The sequence below is a fragment of the Otolemur garnettii genome, unplaced genomic scaffold (assembly GCF_000181295.1).
Source record: "Otolemur garnettii isolate 467f Iridium unplaced genomic scaffold, OtoGar3 scaffold00060, whole genome shotgun sequence".
In the NCBI taxonomy this organism is placed as follows: Eukaryota; Metazoa; Chordata; class Mammalia; order Primates; family Galagidae; genus Otolemur; species Otolemur garnettii.
In genome coordinates this window covers 8,048,959-8,069,646 of record NW_003852455.1, presented here as the reverse complement: position 1 = coordinate 8,069,646, position 20,688 = coordinate 8,048,959, and the positions used below count along the sequence as shown (strand labels likewise).

General features: G+C 39.6%; 1 protein-coding gene and 1 pseudogene across 7 annotated transcripts in view; one reads left to right on the top strand and one right to left on the bottom strand.

Annotated features, from left to right (window-relative positions):
* The window catches only part of LPP (LIM domain containing preferred translocation partner in lipoma), a 686,984-nt gene that overhangs the window by 556,697 nt on the left and 109,599 nt on the right, over positions 1-20,688 (top strand). The gene's annotated exons all lie outside the window — the stretch shown is intronic.
* Positions 7,117-7,614, bottom strand: LOC100955765 (annotated as a pseudogene).

The following is a 20,688-nucleotide window of genomic DNA, read 5'->3' as shown; positions in this document are numbered from 1 at the left end:
TTTTGCAACATTTGCTCCTGAACTTTAAATGTCTCATACTTCCCAGTCCAGATGAATGAATGGATGGATGGGTGGATCGGCTGATTAATAGACAGATAGATTGACAGACAAATGGACAGAGAGAGATATATCTAAATATGTATAAAAAATTAAATAAATATATAAAAAGGTGTGTATATACCTGTCTCCATCCTAAAGAAATACATATTTGTATAGTATCTATTTATGAAAATGTTCCCTGAAGTACAACTTATAATGAAAAATAGAAAGGGAATCTGTTGAATAAAATATTGTAGATCTCAAATGATGAGATACTATCAAAACACTATATTTATAGAATTCAAATTATTTGGGAAAATACTCTGTGGGGAAAAAACAGTGTTATAAAATGTATAGAAAAATATGGGTAGAAAGTCTTTTAAAAACATGTTAAAATGTAAACAGCAGATTATATATGATTTTTATTTTTTCCATAATTTTCTCCACAGTGAACATGTGTTATTTTTATAATTATAAAAGACTTTTAAAAAATATATGTATGTATATATAGAACTCAGTAGTGAAATAGGAATGTCTGAAAGAACGGAAAGGAAAGTTGTGACTGGGGTAGTGAAGCTATGCCGGGGTGGAGTGTGGGGAAACCTGGATTCTAGTTCTGGCTGGCGGTAGAGAACAGGGAGATTTCTGGAGGTTGGCTCTTCTGCCTCAAAGATTCTACTATCCAGCACTTTGCCAAAGATCCCTTCCAAGTGAGTGTACCCATGGCCCTATCAACCCTGGTGGACAGGTTAGCAGCCCAGATTAAATCTCCCATGGGGAGAATTCCAGGACCCTTCCTTATTGATCACCTTTTTTTTTTTTTCCCACTCTTGAAAGAGCTGAGATAACTGCTGGTGCCGTTTCTGCTGCCCCCTCATCCTCAGCTGTGCGGTGCAGGAAGCAACTCTCCAGCAGTGTTCTTTCTGGTCTAGAGCAGTTCCACACTAAGATACCCCTTCAACACCACCTCTGGCCGTGGCCTGTGGCTGAATTTACTAGTCATGGACTTTTGAAATGTCCTTTTGTAGTGGCCTTAGGAAATGTGGGAGTGTCCTCTGGGTAGAAGCAGGTGGACGCTTTAGTCCAGCATTTCCACTGGGTTCAGATTACGGTGGTAATTATCACAAGACATCCTTAGATGCAGCTGAAATGGTTGACAGTATAACCTTTCTTTTTACCTCTGTCTCAGCCCCATCCTACTTTATTCTGGCACATGGTTTATTCCACTTAACCTGCTCTCATCTTCTTTCCATTTTCCAGGCACGTACTGAAACATCCCGTTGGCTGTAACCCCCTTCTCTCACATACTTTCCCCCGTACATTTTTTGCAGTTACTTATTACTTTGGGAACTGGTATACTTTTATTTCAGTAGAGTCCTGGGGTACAACTGTGTTCTCAGTAATCACCCTGAACCAGAAGTCTGATCATTCATCATCAGGAAATAAAATTTTATAGCAAATGAGTTTCCAGAAGTATTATTTTCTTATGATGGGAAGTGGCCATGTAGTGAATGTGAAGACCACTTGGCTATAACAAAACAATAAAGACAGAATTTATGGATTTGCTAGGTGTGATCCAAAGCTCTTTATGTATATTGACTTGTATAATTCCTTTAGCACCTCTAATGTTGTAGATACTGTTATATCTAAGATGGGGTTACTTATGCACAGATAGATTAGGTAACTTGGCAAAGATCACACACCTGTGAGTGACAGAGCCCAGGTCTTAAAGGCAGAGAAGGTGAATTCAGAAAACGTCCTCCCAACTGTTCTTCTTAAAATAAAGTAATATGGCTTAGAAGACCACCAGGAGGCTCTTGTTCTATACTAGCAGTACGTTTAAAGCTCTTTATTTACTGATACTTATCACTGATTTGGTGAGACTTCAATAGGTGCCTCCTTTCCAAACATATTTACATGATGAAAGTGAGCTGCTTTTATTCACAAATGTAGATAGTCTCTTAGATGCTATAGCTCCCCTTTTTGGTATTCATTTACTCTTGACTTAGAACACTTAATTAGATACCTGATGCTATATATATTTGATTTTTTTGTTATGAAAGTTACATTCACTTTATTCCTTTATTTGACATAAGTAAGACATAATTCCTATAAGCCAATTGACAGTGTACTTTGAACTCTTCCTGTAAGAACATTAACTGGCATAAATATCAAAGTCCTTTCTTACAAAGACTCACTGTGTTATGTTTTTTAGAAATAAAAATCATCTTACAAATGATGGGTTGCCAGCACTTATACTGATTTGAAGGCTTTAATATTAGGCATTGCTTGGGATCCTCGTGGAATACATTACAAATGAGCATGGTTTCTGTTGTGAGCATTCCTTAAGGGCTTGTAGGTGAGTTCAGACAATTGTATAAATGCCTTGACACAAAATGATTTATCATGATTGCCTGACAAGGGTTAACATTTGTGCAATCATCTAAAGCAGGAAGAAGTTATATATGCTTTGGGGGTATAAAGAAAGGCCTCATGAACAACCCAGTAGAAAACTGAGCCAAAGTTTTAAACAGGCAATTCACAAAGAAATATTCATTAAAAAGAGAAAAAGAAGGAAGGGAGGAACCAGGAGAGAAATTTAGGAAGGACAGTGATTTTTTATCTGGCTTCTTGGAGAAGACAGCATTGAATATAAGCCTCGGATAATGAAGTATGATTGTCATTGGTGAAAAATGTGTAACAAAATGCCCAAAGTGTAGAAATAACTCAGGCACAAAGACTTACAGGTTAAAAAATATGGAGCAGAAGGGAAGCAGAAGTCCAAGGTCTTTGCTGGTTCTTAGAAGAGGGTCACAATTTATTGTTCTGTAACAGAGGGCTTTTAATTTCAAGTGATGAGTCAATCCACAATCCCTTAGGAGGTGAAATTCTCAGGAAACTGAGGCTGGATTATAAGATAAATCTGAATGTTCTTAAAAATTGGTTCCCTTCTGGGATAATGGGCTTCTAAGATGAGAATTAGTTACTTGGCAATATTCTTAATACACCAACTTTGCTTTGGATTGTGGTGTTCTCTGTGGGCCTGCCAGAGACCAGGGTCTGTGATGACTCTTTGAGTTGCAGCAAATCTATCATCATCTCCCACTGAAGGGCAGAATTTGAAATGCGCTTTTAGACCGGTTTGAGTAACAACAGTCCTGTTTTATACTAATCTCTGGAGGTTACTTCTTAGGTTTTCTGAGCCTCATATTTTGTGAAGGTAAATGATCAGTGACTATATCATTGCCTTTAGTTTATTAGTACTAAGGAGTTATAGAAAGTGTCGAGTTTGTTGCTATTAAGGTGCGTACCTTTCTCTTCTCAAATCCCATGTCAATAGAAATCAGCAGTATTAGAAATCATCCATGTCTACCCAAGGCCAACATGCAGCTATTCATGTACTAACAGACTCTGTAAGGCAAGAAGATCCCAGGTTGTCAGTACAAGAATTAATGTGGATATTAACACAGACATCATCAAATCAGTGACTCTGGTGCTCTAGTTTACTAAATGGTGCTATTGTAATAGGGACCATGTTACCTAATGGGTCTGAGCTTTAATTTTCTCATAATAAGGCCAATGAGTAAATGGATCTGCCTATGGACTTTAGCACACACTCGCTCTTATGCTTTAGGACTGTAAGAAAGTAATGTGTTTTACGCCCTGCTACATTCAGATTTTCCATTAGAGTGTGCCTATCTGAGCCCAATATCCTACATCAATTTTAATAAAGAGAAATTACATTTAATTGTGTCTATCATTCCACATTAATCCATTATGAATATTTTATTCCACAGTGTTAGAAAAATTACATTCACTTATTAGTGAAGAACAGTCTTTTATAAGGAGTGCTTTATACTTTAAGACCTCATAACTTACTTTAAATATTTCAGGCACTATAAATGGTAAGAAATGAAAAATAAGTCTGAACCCATAGAGTGAGGACCATTTAGAAGTCTTTTGTCTTCAGGTTGTGATCATACAGTTAAGCTTATTGGATGTGCTCAGCAGGTTAGAAAATTCATATCTTTCTGGAGTGATCCGTGAAAGATGGCTTCATCATAATGAAACACTTAAATGTGATTCTTGAGAGTTGTAAAATGATTGCCATCTTTCCCTCATCAGGAAAAATAAAGAGGGTGTTTTTTTGTTTGTTTAACATCAAAAACCAGACACTATTTCTGATGAAATGTAAAATCTCTCTTCTGATCTCCACCTGCTCTCAGTTTTCATGGCCATGCATAATTATTATTTTTAGCAAATAAACAAATTTGAGGCAAAACATTAATTTGATATGACATATACAAATGCCCTTCTGGAGAAGAAAATAAATTAAAAGGTGTTAAGTGTGTTTTCCTGATACCTACTGTATATTTCCATTTTTACAAAATCCTAGAAAAGACAAAACTAATGTATACTAATGGAAAACCATCAGTAGGTTTCTGAGGCTTATGTACAAAAAGGGTTGGCAGTAATGGGGCACAAGGGAACTTTTGAGGGTGATGGAAACATTCTAGAACTTGCTTATGGTTATAGTTACAAGGGCCTGTACATTTATCAAAATTGATCGAAATGCACACTGAAAATGGTTTATTTATTGTATGTAAATTATACATCAATAAAATAAATAAGAAAATGTGTATGCCTTGGCCAATTGTTTTTAAATATGGCCAAGCATATTTGAGTGGTGGCCTCAGTCTTGTGTTTGACATGAGTCATGGTGATTCATGTTGTAATGGATCCTCTACATGTTCCAGTTTAGGTTTCTTTAAGGGAGAGCAGGAACTAAAGACATTTGTGAAACAGCGTGGGTGCAGCATGCGTTGAGATTTTCATGCTTTCTTCCCCCCAGTGCAGTGTGTTATTGAAGTTTGCTTCTCCATATGAAAGTGAACAGTTTACCCTCTTTTCCTACGTGAAATGCGTGTATGGAATTTTTTCAAAACGTTATACTTAGGTTTTATTTTATGATATTGAGGCAGTTTTATTTGTTACCAGTTTACATAATAATTGATTAAATTGCACACTTGAAGTAACAAGTTAAACAGTCCTGGAGAGATTTGGCATCCAGTATAGCTGGTTGAGTTGCAGGTGCAGCCGGAGGCACTCAGGTGAGGGAGCTTTTGAAATGACATTGAGGCCTTGGCCCACTGTAGGTTGGGCTGGGTTAGGGGTGCCCTCCATAGGAGGCTGTTCCTTAGCCCTTCAAAGCAAAAGTATGCAGACATACACACAAGGAGCAAGCAGCCAGGAACACCAGCCAAGCCACAAGCCCCAATCTGTGTGTGTTACAGATGAAATTGAGAGGCTAATTCAAGGAGACTGTTACTAGATGAAGGCACATTAAGACTCGACAATATCTCTATGAGCAATCAGCCATCCAGTGACGTATACATGTAGGAGCGATTAATCATGGAACTGCAGAGCTGGAAAGAAATTTTAAAAGGACAGTGTACTCAACTTCCTCTGAAGCTGGCGTCCTGGCTGCCAAATTCCCAACCACCCTACCTGAACATCTTCAAATATTAGGACATCCTCGGCAGTAGTGAAGAAGAAAATTTTAGAAGTGAGAACAGAAAGCTTATCACAAAATATGTAATAAATAGGCCCGTGATAAGCCGGTTTCCTACCCTCCTTTACCCTCATTTTGGTTCCTAGAGCATCGAGGCCTGGGTTTCTCTTTGAAATCTGGTCTGGGCAGCCTTTGCTTTTGCCCTGTGTCTTCTCCCTCCTTAAAGTGTGATAACTTCTTAGGCGATGAGGGGCAGCCACATACTAATAGATATTGGACAACGTCAAACTTGCTCAAAAATCTTCTTGGTGAGGTAAATATTTTACTTATAGCTTCTAAAACTCCTCATAAATGGGCAGACATGGTGGCTCACACTTGTAATCCTAGCACTCTGGGAGGCCCCAGTGGTGGATTGCTTGAGGTCAGGAGTTTTTCCAGGCTGAGGAAGAATACGATCCCTTCTCTACTAAAAATAGCAAAACTAAGGCAAGAGGATCTCCTGAGCCTAAGAATTTGAGGTTGCTATGAGCTATGATCACGCCATGGCACTCTAATCAGGGCAACAGAGTGAGACTGTCTCAAAAAATTTAAGAAAAAAAGAAAAGACCTCTCATAAACACACACTCTTCTGTACTTAGATAGAATGTTCTACTTATCCTTCAGAGCCTGATTCTACCATCTCTCTTCTAAAGGTTTATTTGATCAGCCTCCTCTCCCCAGCGTGAGCCCAATTCTAGAAAAAGTGAATTTCTGTCTTGCATGAGTCTCAGGGTCTGTCAGCATGGCTCTTTAGTAGCCTTTCTGTTTTGTTATAATTTTATATATGCCCATGTGTTCTGGGGAAGACAGATGTCACAATATCTGTTTATTTTAAATGTCTGTCTATCATGAGTCTTAAAGATTGGGAGTTAGGCCCTCAATAAATGTTCAGTTGAATTAATACTTTTCAGTTTATGGGAAACTACTTGAGTTATTTCTCTATTCATTTGTGAACTTTTGGCGATCCTGTATCAGAAGTTGCGTTTGGGGTATGAGTCTCATGAGGGTGACAAGTCCCTCTGACTTTCTGCTGTCTCTGCTGTGTTGCCACATGAGCAGGTGCTCAGGAAACATTTTGAGAAAGCACAGCTTTAATGAATGAATCTTCTGCCTCCTAAGGAGACTTTTGAAATAGGAATGGATATAAAATTAATCTCCAGTATGTTCTGTGAACTTTTTGAGTCAATACATTTCTTGAGCAAACTTGAAGTGGATGAATTCCTCAGAAATCACTCTGAGGAAGCTGAAGATATAGAGATGAAACAAAGCAAAGGGGCTGTGGGCAGTCACCCCTCCTTTCCACTTTTCTTCCTATTCCCCACAATAGCAGGATCCTCAAAATCCTTTGGGTTCTTTGAAGCATACTTTGAAAGTATCTAATTCTGGCTCTAAGTTAGAGGAAACTGAGGTCCATGGTGGTTAAATGACTTTTCCAAGGTCATACATTTATACATGCTAGAGCCAACCTTTATCTTGTGATTCTTTTTTTTTTTTTCAAACAACCAAATACATGAAAAGTCTTTATGAATCCTCTTGTGAAAAATCTATGCAATGGCTGCAACTAACATCACTGTAGGGTCTTTACTCCTTCGCCTGTTATCCAATCTCCAGCTCACTTTTTGCCAGCACCAACATTAGCCTTTGCGGTGCCCTTGACTTTCTTCATTCTGTTCTTGCGTTCCTTTTACTACTTTCTTGACGTCTTTTTCTTCTCATACAGGCCATGCCTTGCAAGTCTATGTTTGGGTTCATTTTTCTTTGCATAATCCAAGGAATCATAAATCATGCCAAAGCTCGTTGTCTTCCCACCGCCAAAGTGAGTTCTGAATCCAGATACAAAGATGACATTGGGTGTGGTCTTGTACATCTTGGCTAGTTTTTCTCTAATTTCTGTCTTTGGTACTGTTGCCTTTCCAGGGTGAAGGACATCAATGACCATTTGTTTCCTGTGAAGTAGTCGGTTAGTCATGAACTTCCTGGTCCGGATAGTTACTGTGTCATTCATGATGGTGGGCGATCCTCGGGCAGCCAGGGAGGAAGAGCTATCTTTTGATTCTTAATTCCATTGCCCTGCCAACTACCATTCATGTTTCCATTTTGCTGTGTTTCATGGATAGCATCATAAAGATTTAATTTTATTGTCTAATAAAGATCTTCCCTATTCCTTAAAACACACCCTCCATCCCAGCTGAATTATTCTCAGTGTTAACAGCCCATCATCATGGCCTTGATTTGTGTGCATACAGAGTTGTTTGAATTTTTCTGAACGAGTCAGTCTCTCCAGTCCCTTAGTCATGTGCACCATTCTCTCTTGAGTGCCTGAAGGGAACACTAGAGTATATTCCAGATGGGCAAAAATAACCCCAACATGTTGTAACGGGGGAGGCGAACACACTGTGTGATGAAAGGAACAATCTACAGGTTAATTGGTAATGCGGCCACAAAAATGTTCAACGTTTTGTTTCAGAAATAAAGCAAGCTGTATTTGTTGTAACTTTTCTCTTTGAACTTAACAGAATGCTGATAATGCCAAGCTGTGTTTACAGTCCAAATTTTTACTGAAGACTTTCAACTTTGCACTCCCCTGTGTGGTATCTCTTATCCAAGACAGAACGTTAAATAAAAGCACATAGCAGTAGCTGAAGCAAGAATCCATTACGGAACGTATCTGTTTTTATGCCATTTCTGCAGATTTATACGGTTTCTGGAAGTTCTCTGTAGGCTCTAGTAAGGGAGAGCTCTTGAGTTATCTCACTAGTTATTAGGAACTCGGGTATTAGTTATCTTGTAAAAATTAATGTGTTTACTGGCTGTGATAATCTAAATATGGAAACTACGTTAGCACAAGAGGAATCACCCAGAAATACTCACTGACATAAATAGAACAGGCCTATTTGCCTGTTTTTCTCATTTGTTTGATTTAATAACTTTATAGTATTTCAACAAACTTGGGGTCTTGAAAGTTTGCCCCCATAGTCATCACTGAGTAGAGTTTCTTGGCATTCAGCCAGCCTTACTCTAAATTTGGTTTTTGTGTTCATCTTATGAAATTTATATTGGAATGCAAAACTGAAGACCGAGCAGGTCCTTAGAAAAACGCTCAATTCAGTGCATTCACTTTATATAATAGAAGGGAGATACAGACAGAAAATGTGGGTAGCCCAGGCACGTGGCTTCCTGGGCAGTGTTCCCTTTTTCCAAATTCTCATGTGCTGCAGAAAGTGCACCTTCAGTTCCTACCCAACCCTTCCTGTAGACTTCTCTGTGCCTTTCTCCTCCTGTTCTGATGATCTCGCGAGTCCATAAGCTTTTACAGGCTAGACATGTGGTTTCTCTTTGTGTTCTTATGGTAAAGTGTTGCTCTGCAACGCAGAAGTTAAAAGAGCTAGTGGAGTTTAGGAGAATGGAATTTAAACTTTTCTACTTTCAAACCCAGTTATTCTGCTCATCTGAAGGTGGCAAAGAAGGGTGACTATTTTCTCTCTCACACACGGCAAGATTGTGAAGAGACTTCCTCTCTGAATGAAAGGAGAGAGAAGGAAAGTAGGAACATTCTCATGTTTTATTCAGATGTTAACAAAGAAAATTGAGAAGTGTGTTTCCTTAAAATTGACACCATTTTTATTCCAAACATTCTGGTAAGTGATCGCAGATGACTGTGCAAGCTTCTGTAGGGAGAGAGGAGTTTTTCCAGGAGCACAGTCCTGGTGAGAAGTATTACCTAAAAGTCGTACACTAACTGCTTTCCATCTTGTATATTTTCACATGCTGTGTACATACATACGTGTATTAATAACTGTTCCCGAGATGTCGCTTCAGCACTCGGAGAGCTCAGGGTTGCTATGCAAGTGCTGGAGATGGAATCAGTTACAGACTGCAGTTTAGCAAGGAGGATTTTACAGAGATGCAAGAACGGAGATGGCCTGAAGTTGTGAGACTTAAAACTCCTGGGTCTCTTTCTGATCTCTGATGTAATATCATGTGTTTATTCACGGAATCCATCTTCCCACTCCACTGACAACACATGTAGCATTGCCAGTATTGGTAAAGCACTTTTAATTTTTCTTTCTTTCTTTCTTTTTTTTTGAGACAAAGTCTCACTTTGTTGCTATGGATAGAGTGCCTTGTTGTCACAGCTCACAGCAACCTCAAACCAACTGTTGGGCTCAAGCAATCCTCTTGCCTCTGCCTCCTGAGTAGCTGGGACTACAGATGCCTGCCACAACGCCCGGCTATTTTTTTTAGAGATGTGGTGTCACTCTTGCTTAGACTGGTCTTGAACTCCTGAGCCCAAGCAACGCACCCACCTTGACGTCCCTGACTACTGGGATTGAGCACTATGTAAAACACCACGTAAAACACTTATATCTAAAAAACTAGTCTACTCACATGATGAGTAGTTGAATCTACCCTGTGGATTTTGCATACAAATTCCTTCAAATGTGATCTGTAGATAGAAGCCCCAGACATGTAAGTATGTTATACTCTATCATACATGTGATCAATATCAATATTCATAAGGTTTGTTTTATAGCAATATTTCTTAGACGAATTCCTTACACTTTGATGATATATGTATATGTATATGTACCTCCTAGTAATTCTTTGAGGTACTTAGGGCTGAAATTGCTATTCCTATTCCACCTATGGCCCAGATGGATAAAGTAACATCCCCAAGTCACAGATCAATGGTACAGCTAGGATCTAAACCCAGTGTGTGACTGGGCCTAGTGGTTCATGCACATAATCCTAGCACTCTGGGAAGCTGAGGTGGGAGGATCACCTGAGCACAGCAGTTCAAGACAAGCCTGAGAAAGAGTCCCTGTGTCTACAACAACAAAAAAAAGAAGAAGAAATTAGCCAGCGCTGGCATGACGACATACACATGTAGTCCCAGCTACTCAGGAGGCTGACTTAGGAGGAGTGCATGAGCCCAGGATTTTGAGGTTGCAGTGACCTATGATGACACTACTGCTCTATACCCAAGTTGACAGAGCAAGACTTTGTCTCAAAAAAATAAATACAAAAAAAATTTTTTTTTCCATCCACAAATTTACCACATATCCCACTTGAGTAATTTGTATAATTCAAAAAGAAAATAGCAAAGAAAAACTGGAAACTGCCCCTCCAGTGAAGTTCACACGTAACTCCAGTGTATTAAACCACCTTCTTATGCCAGGTGTGGTCAAAGAGGGACCAGAGCTTTGTTGTATTTGGTCCCCAAACACATCTGCAGGACCCACCACCCCACATCCTGCTGCCATTCCTTTGATTTTCAGAGCACACAGATGTTCAACCAAAGCATTTTGGAGAGAGATAGTTCCTATGGCAATGGATTTAACCTAGTTCTGGAATCATGCAGGAGTCATTTTCTAGACCTTGCAGGTTCCACACTACCCTCCCATTTACAATGAAATTTTACCACGAATTGGAGGTAGAAATTCGTGATGCTCAGGCAACAGCGCCTACTAGTGGGAAGAAACTAATATTTAAGATAGGAGAAGGTTTTGTGCAGCTCAAAAGGGTACTATACTGAGAGACCGAAACTCTGGATTCACATCCTGTCTCTGATGGTGCCTGGCTGCAAGATCTTAATTAAGGCACCGTCTCTCTCTTAGTCTTTGTTTTTACATCTGGAAATGAGGAGGCTGGACTGAATGCTTTCTAAATTTTCTGCACAATCTAGGACTCTTTAAATCATCTTAGCAATATATTATGGGCATTTTGCCACTAAATGGAGAAACAAAAGCCCACGTAAGGCTAATTGGGTTCCCAAGGAAACACTGTCAGGTGAGAATACAGCCCATTTCTGGGTTCAGTGCCATGTGTGCCGTTTATATGGTCCAGATTAAAGATCACTAGCCTGGGCTTGCATTGCAGCCCAGCTACATATTTCTCAAGGTATGCATGGGGCTATTACTCCCTATTAACTGATCTGTTAAAAGAAGATAATAATCTTAATGAGCTTTTTGTTATTATAGGATTGAAATGAGAATATAGAATTTATAAAGATCTATGTGAACTTGCAGGATTATTTTTAATCTTTACATATCAGAAATTTGGGAAAAGTTACGTTTGTTACAATTTTCATTTTTTTTCCTTTTTGTTTCTATTCTCAATCTGTATCCTCCATGCAGGCAGGTACTCGAAGGTAGAAATCCTTTTGGAGTCGCATATTGTCTTAGTCTGCTCTGTGATGTTCTAACAGAATACCTGGGACTGAGTCATTTATGAAAAAGAAAGATTTGTCTTCTCACCTTCTAGATGCTGGGAAGCCCAAGATCAAGGCACCAGCAGGTGGCTTGGTGTCTGGTATCTGGTGAGGGCTGCTGTCTTCTTCCAGGACGGCACCTTTGCCGCATGTTCACACGGCAGACCGTGAAGGGCAAGCAGAAGGCTGCAGGAAGCCACTTTTATAAGCCTTAATTCCATTCATGAGGGAGAAGTGCTCATCATGGCCTAATCATCTCTTAAAGCCCACCTTTTAATATTATAATACCACATATCATATTGGCCACCCCTGAATTTTGGAAGGGACACATTCAAACCATGGAATCTTGTGTAAGATGGAAAGGGTCATGTGAGCACTGGGGAAAACTGCAGGTGAAATACTGATTCCTTTGCATAAAAGTTTAAGTGTATATTTATACTTCATATATATACGTGTGTGTGTGTGTACTGTTATCCAGAGAATCTATTTAGTTAATATCTTATTTCCTGTTTTATTCTTTTGTGAAACAAGAAGATAAGAGGAACATTTGAGAAGACCTAATGCCATGTACAAAATGAATCATAGTTCTCCATCTGCCAACTGAGGCCCCACTCATGTCTCATGTCAGTATGATTATTACAAGTTATGTCTGTGTTATGTACATAGATTCCACCTCACCCAGAACACATGGAACATGTTTTTTGGATTGATGGATGTTTAGATGGTCATGTATCACACATTGAACTCTTAACTGATTTTATAGGCCATTAAACCTTTTTACGTTTTAGTTTTTTCATTGCTAAGATGAAGATGATTATAGCCTTTGATTTACTGCCTTCAGAAATTATTGAGGGATCAAATGAATTGACAAATAAGATAAAACATGATATGACTATAAGGGATACTTATTGACATCATAAGGGGAAGATTATGCTATTGCTGGGTGCTGAGATGCAATAGCTTTAGAAACACCCCCTTGGGTTATCTCACTATTAAGTTTGCTCTCAAATAACAGAATAAATTTGGAGATTTCCTGCCATGGAAGCTAGAAGAGACTGGGTAAATTTAACCTTTAGCTGAGGGAAGCACAAATTCTCATGAAAGGTGCCGTGGAGCAGATTTAAACCGTTAAGTCAAAAATAGTTGTTGCAATAGCAGTTGTACCAGGACTAGTAAATATGGATTTTTCTTTTAATAGATCAATCATGAAATGAATTTTAAATATAGAAGAATGGATTAAAAGAGTGGGAAGATGAAAATGTCCTTGTGTGGAAATTAACTTAAAAGAAATCTTGCTTTGGCTGAAAGAGATCCTGATATTCTTGTTGGGGATGTTATAGCTTTATACACGCTTCCTGCCAGACTACATGGTTTTAGAAAGTTTAGATTTTTAAAGTAATAAGGCAGATTAGAGGAGTAACTAGATGGGCAGGTTCCAAGCCAGTTTGTCTAAGCCTCAGTTCCCTCTTCATTTGACTCTGTGGCTACAGGTAAGGTAACTTTCCCTCTCTGGGCCACATTTTTGTCAATGGAGAAAATGATAGACTCTAATACATGTAAATGCTTAGAACATGATCTGGCACATAGTAAGTGCTAAATAAATATTGAATATTATCGTCACTCTGATTTTTGTAGGATTGGGGTTGAAATTTTTAGCACTAAATCCTATTAGTAAAATATCAGTAGACAAATCTTACACACTGGCTCAGAGATACGGCTACCTCTGTTTCCCACCTGTTGATTATCCTCTGTAGAATACGGTCCAAAGCATACATTTTTTTGGTTCTAATTATTATGAGCACTTTCTTGTAAATTTGTCCTATACCTCCTATCGTTGGAGGGAGAAAGAAATCAGGCTTATTCTGGGCACTTTGCAGATGTTACCTCCACGAGATGTCGTGGCCAGGTAGATAAGGCAGTTATTATTATGTCCTTACAGGGGCTTAGTGGTGGTGACCACAGCACTTGGCACAGAATAAAAAGTAAGCTCATCTGTTGACGGTTTGACACAATGGCTGGGTAGATAACTCAGCTAAGACCTTCTATCTAGTGAGTACATCTACTCAGCTGCTCCCTTTCTAGGAAAAGGCTCAGAAAACTTAGGAAATTTGTCTGTACTGCCCATCACTATCAATAGTAACAAAGGCAGGTGTCACAATTCAGACTTACTTTACAGTAAGTCTAGGGGTAGACGTCTAACTTTGTTTAACAGACACTATGTATTACATCCAAAATTAAGTGTTGTTGATTGTTTTTATTAGTTAGTGGTGGTGGTATTTTTGTTTTGTTTTTTGTTTGTTTTTGCTGCTGTTCCTTAGGATGAGATTCATTGTCAGAAAGTTGTTGCCATGACGGCTGTGCACATTCCTAGTTTAGTGAAGGTTGGGAGCAGGGTAGATGGTGCCCAGCACTCTGCCTCCATCAGCCCAATATTAAAATTGTCATTGCCTAGGGTGTAGCACTGGGGATTTGGCCCTAACCATCACTACCTTCTAATACTCCAAGACAAACTGCTCTCTGTAGAAATAAGTGCACAGTTCTTGGTATAGCCAAGGTTCTAAAACATGCTGCATTAGAATGGCCTGGGGAACCACTCATCTAAAAGTTGTTATTTTAGGGGCCTGGCGAAAAAGCAGCAAGTCTCTGGAGATGGAGACTGGGGTATCAGTGTTGTGTCTGGTTTTGCTTTTTAAATAAACAAACAAAACTTTCTTGATAGGAAGGCAGAGTTTAAGGGTGAAAATTCTAGGTCTGCTGTGAAGGCCCCTTTCCTGTTCTGACCTCCCTACTTGTGGTAGACCATGACTTTCACTAAGATCTCCTGAGATTCAGCGTTAGGGTTGGGGTGGAGAAGAGATGCTATACTGGCCCTTCTTTTTCCCCTGGAAGTACAATCAACCCTAGTCCTAAGCAATGCTGGTAATGTCAGAAGTATGAGTGAGTAATATTAATAGAAAAACATGCTGATTATGAAAATGGGATTTAGAGGCCAGACTTGGTTCTAGTCTTAGCTCCTCTGCATTCTACCTGCGAGATCTTCTTGGCTTGGTGCCTTAAGCTTGGGTTTTATTATCAACAAAACAAGAATCATAGATAAGGGTTAATGGGTCTAAGCAAGAGAATACTCAGTGAACTCAGTAATTTCCCATTTTTCTTTAAGCTCCTTTGCAATGCATGTATTTGATTAGTGAAGCATGCTTGCTATTACAAACTGATATGGGACTTCCCCTCCCAATTTACCTCCTCACCTGAAGGTCTGACCTAAGCAAATACATATCTGTAATATAATTTCACTGCTGTGGATGGATTGTGCACAGTGGTTAGACTTCATACTGACTTTAGCAGGAGATCACACTGTACTGCCAAGGCCTCTGTCCACCCATTCCTCAACGTCTCTCCCTGACAACTTTGGGGGTTTGGTTTGTGTGTATGTGTATGTTTTGTTTGTTTTGCCTTAGCTTAATTTCAGCTTTTGGACTAATTTTTTTTTTTTTTTTTTGGAGACAGTCTTACTCTGTCGCCCTGGGTAGAATATCATGGAGTCATCATAGCTCCCTGCAACCTCAGTCCTTTGGATTCAAGAGATCCTCTTGCCTCAGACTCCCAAGTAGCTGGAACTATAGGTGCCCACCGCAACACCCAGCTAGTTTTTCTATTTTTAGTAGAGACAGGGTCTCGCTCTTGCTCAGGCTGGTCTTGAACTCCTGAGTTCAATCAATCCACCCACCTTGGCCTCCCATAGTGCTAGGATTACAGGCATGAGCCACAGCGCCTGGCCTAGGACTAATGTTTCTTAATTTGACGATCTCTGAAAGTGTTTCATGCCTACCACTGGTCCTAGTGCTACCACTTATGACAGTCATTGCTCCTCTTCCTGTTATATGCATGAGAGTGTGTGTGTGTGTGTATGTGGTGTATAGAGGGGTTAAAGAAAAAGAAAGGGCAGTAGTCACATCTGCAGCTGCCTTGCCTGTCCTGCCAGGGTACCCGCTGAATTCACAGGCGTGTCCATTAGGAGTGAAACTGTTTAAGAGTCGTACAGACACAGGCAGAGGGACAGAGTCGAGTGTGTCCTACAATCCAGCTATTAAGATAGAATAAGGATGCCAGTTCACAGAGCTAAATGGCACTAACCACAGGAGATTGGTTATTGCTACATTATTAAGAAAATAGTGAAAACTCGGTTTGATGTATGATGTGGTATGTGAAGCTCACCTTCAAAGCTGTCAGTGGACAGCCTCTGTGAGTCTGTGTTGTCTAAGGCCATACAGCGGTGCCACATGAGAGATTCCTCAACACAAGTAAGCCGGTTCTCCTGGAGTATTTCCTGTTACTGTAAGTGAACTACTTTCTCCAGCTCAATGCTACTAGAAATTTTATGTGAAAGTTTAGCTGATTCTATGCACGTATATTTTCAATGGGTGGAAACCATTGAAAAGTTTTTAAACCAAAACCTAAAGATAACCTCAGGGAGACTGAACGACAGCATATATTATGGTGCCATAGAAATTTCTTTTTTTTTTTTAGGCTACTTCTAGTTGAGCAGTCTGTCCCCAAACTGTTCTACCTGCAAAAGAAACCTGTTTGGGTAGCACTTGTCAGCTTTTATACAGGCAGACCGAACAGAAATAGGTACCCCCTGGAACAGTAGCTCGACCTAAAACAGTAGAATCACCTGGAGAGCTTTTAAACTTTCACTCCTGGTGACATACCACCTCAGACAAGTGATATCTGAAACTCTGGAGCTGGGACCCATGAATCAGTATATTTTTAAAGTACTCCAAATGATTGCAGTATGCAGGGAAGGTCGGAAATCACTGACCAAGAACAAGAGCAGTTTAAGGAATAGGTTGTCTCTTACTACCGACACTAATGCTACGCGGCCCCAGGAAATGCAAGCTTTGGTGATTAAAAAATGCCACCAACCTAGAACCTTCGGTCCGTGTCATATAGGCCCGTCACATAAAGGATGCAGATTTGTTCTGTTATCTTTTGGTGTCTTCAACAGAAGATTATTTTTGAATGATCTTAATGGAGACTATGTTTCAGGAAAATAACTCATGGCCATGTGTTGCATAAATTAGATCTAGCTTTATTTCTAGGAAGACTTCATCATCATTTCATTAACCTTACGTAAGGTGATTGATTCAACATTTAAAACAGGACGTTTTTCAACGTATGTTGAGTAAGGTGCTTATTGAGAAAACTGGTATATCATACCATCGGCATATAGAGCTTTAATTCATTATAATATTTAAAGATGCATTATTTTGCTTATGCTTAAAATTTATAAGTCAAGTAGCAAGGAGGATTTGATACCTGCCTGAATTTGCTGCTTTACTTTTGATGTTGAGTAACGTGCAAGTTGAAGAGCGTGTCTTCCCTGGTCATTGCGCCATCAGCCCTCAGAAGGGCTATGGACACTGTTGGGCTCCTCCAAAATAAGTAGCATTTGCAAATCTGTGGTCTATTGATTTAATCATGTAGTGATCCGGGGGAAAAGAACATCTTAAAATAGAAAATGTATTTTCACATTATGCAAGAAATAAATTTATATTACCAAGAGAGACAATAAAGATGAAAACCCATATTTCACTGTTCTGCTTCCCTCGTTCAACCTTCCTGGCCACACTCCACCCATGCCATACCTAAAAATGACTTGTTCAAATTCTAACCTTTTAGACCTAGCTCAATTACCAAAACATCTGTAAAGCTTCCTGTTTGTAAAAGGAAGTAAATTAGAGATAGCAGAACAATCAGGAAACCATTGCAATGACCTGTGAAAGATAACAAAACCTGATTTTGGTAGTAGGCGTGTGGTGGAAAGCACAGGTGTCAGAGGGCTTGCTGAGGTTGCTGTAGGTGGGAGAGAGGAGGAAATGGGTAAGAGGAATCTATGGCTGGCTCCACTGTTGATGGAAAGCTTGCTGGTAATATAGAAACACCCTATTTTGTATGAGCAGATTTAGGAGTCCTAAGTCGCTGACAGAATGTTCTGGTTCTTGGTCCAGCACTAAGCCCTGCCCCCAGGCTCCTCCCACCAGCCCTGGTCTGAGCTCCAGCTTCTTGCAGGCTGCTCATCAGCTAGTCATTTTCCTGCTCTGATGTCTTGATTATTTGGTATCATTCCTGTGGTTTTTCTTGTTTCAAAATCCTGAGATACTTGTCTGAAAGATGGGCATTGAAAATGCTGTGTGCTTTTCACAACGTGCAGTGAAAGTTGGTCTAGAGGCAAGGGGAGGCTATACTTGAGTAACTTCCTTTCCATTCTGAGTGCCTCCCCAAAAGGCATACTTTGTAAATTTTTGTTAATGTGAAAAGGGAACATTCGGGCACCTTTTCTGTCCTGCTGATGTGTAGGGCTATTTTTATTTTTTGTTCTTCACTCTTTTTCTGTGCTTGTGATTTTAAAGGTGCCAGACTGGCTGCCCTCGAGGCTGGTGTCCCAATTTATCCCAAGAATAGGAAAAATAAGGGAGGCAGCAGGGCCGGTCATGTCTGAGTCCAGCACATGAGGCCGACTGACCATTCTGGAAGAATATTCTCCAACACATAAAGGAGAAGGTTGTTCCTCGTGAATGCAGTCCGTCTGCTTTCATAGCTATGCCGTCACCAAACCACTGGAGTGTTTTTGGATGCAGTAAGTCACAGCCACTCTTTGGAAAAATTAGAGTGTTTTTTCTTACTTTTTCTTCACCTGTCAGAATTCCACGGTTTCAGGTCAGTCTAAAATGCCTCTTTCTCCACAAAACCTTCCCTGACCCCTTCAGACCTGATTTTCCTTCCACGTTTCCATAGCAGTTTCTTCAAAGACACTTTGCACAATGTGTCATGTGACTTTTGCATGGATATAGTCTTGGAATGAGGGTAAAAGACACTGAAGCTGGGTGGTGCCTGTGGCTCAGTGAGTAGGGCGCTGGCCCCATATACCGAGGGTGGTGGGTTCAAACCTGGCCCAGGCCAAACTGCAACAACAAAAAACAATAGCCAGGTGTTGTGGTAGAGGCCTATAGTACCAGCTACTTGAGAGGCTGAGGCAAGAGAATCACCTAAGCCCAAGAGCTGGAGATTGCTGTGAGCTGTGACCCGACAGCACTCTACCGAGGGTGACAAACTGAAACTCTGTCTCTTCAAAAGAAAAATAGTAAGACACTGACCATTGCTGGGTATCACACAGAAGTAGGACACAGTACTGAGCAAAAAGTAAGTACTTGAGATGTCGGTTGAATCGATTGAACATTTCAAAGCTTGCCTGTGTATCATGACTTTGGGGCTCTGCTCTGACCTGTCCCTCTAAATCAGTGATTGAAACTTGCTCCCAGATCCTCATGGGTAGCTAGCAAACTGTCCAAAACCATGTAGCTTTAGACTCCTGGATTCCAGATATTACATTTGGGCAACTATGATATGGCTCAAAATTGCTACTGTTACCGTCCTAGTAGACCACCATGACCAACTGCTGATAGCTTTTGGCCAGAACTGTTTTTTTTTTCCAAAGTGTGGTCTGTATCCCTGAGAGTCCCTGGTGCTCTGTTACATGATTTTTCTTGACATCTAGAAAAGAAAAGAATGATATACAAAGATAATGCTGTTGACCTGCCATTAACAAATTTGAAATGTAAAATTACAGTTTTCATAGAAATATAATATGCTCTAGATAATCGCATGGATGGGTGATCCACTTGCCTCGAATCCCCAGTGTTTTCTGTAATGAAATGTTGTCAAAGGTGGCAAATAGAGCTCAGAATTGTAGCATTATTTTCAAACATAGAATTTCTAGAATAATCACAAAAAATAATGTCATATGATATAATTTTGTTGCTATAGACATGCAAAGTCCAAAATTTTAAAGACATATTTTCTTTTCTTAATTAAAACAAGTATAAATTAACTTGTGGCTAAAAATTTTAAAACCAGCCGCAAAGTTCATTATAAATAATCAAATATCAAGAATATGGTATCAAAAGTTTATAATGTAATCAACCCTAGTGGAGACAGCCTAGTGCCCACATGTCTGTTTCCTGCTCTTCATAATTCTTAAGATGCACTCTCTGGGTCATGTTTAAAAGACACATTCAAACCCTACAACAGAATATAAAGAACTATATTCCAGAGCCAAATGCAACCAGAGAGAATTAGAAATACAGTTGTCTTTTTTCTCTCAAGTTGAAACACTTAGCCCTCCCATTACCGAGTGTGAAATGGCTGTCAATCTTACGTGATGGAGTGCTGAAAGCAGTCTTCAGTGAGAAATCTCTCCATAATGCTCCCCAATGTCAGACTTGTGTTAATTGTGAGGCACAGAACTAGGAATAGCCAATATAGCCAAGTAGTTAAGAGTATAGGTGCTAAAACACATGCTTGGGCTTGAAGCTAGTTAACCATCTATGTGATTCAATTGCCTCATTTGTAAAATAGGAATAATAACAGCACCTACACTTGGTTGTTGTGAATATGAAATGAGTTAATATAAATCTCCTGGGAAAATGCCTGATATGTATATAACATGTTAGGCTTGCTATAACTGTTATCTGTCAAAGCCTGCAGAGTCTTAATTTAGTGGCCTAAAATTATTTGTTAGGATTATTTTTAATTTATTAGAAACAAAGAATAAGAGAGACAACTAACTGTGGACATGACCTCTGCCTCAAGATTCCCGTAACGAAATCAGATGGAGATACAGATTGCAACCAGCGTAACACCTCTCAATGATGTATTTGTTTTAAATTATCTTTTATGGTTATAATTTAAGATTTAATGTGAATTTTTAAAATTTCAACCTGATGTCTGTAAGTGGGCCAAATGCCCCATTCATCAAATTAAGAATGCTGGAGCTTGACAAAACACTGCATGAACAATGTGAACTAGGACTGTGAGAGACTCAAAA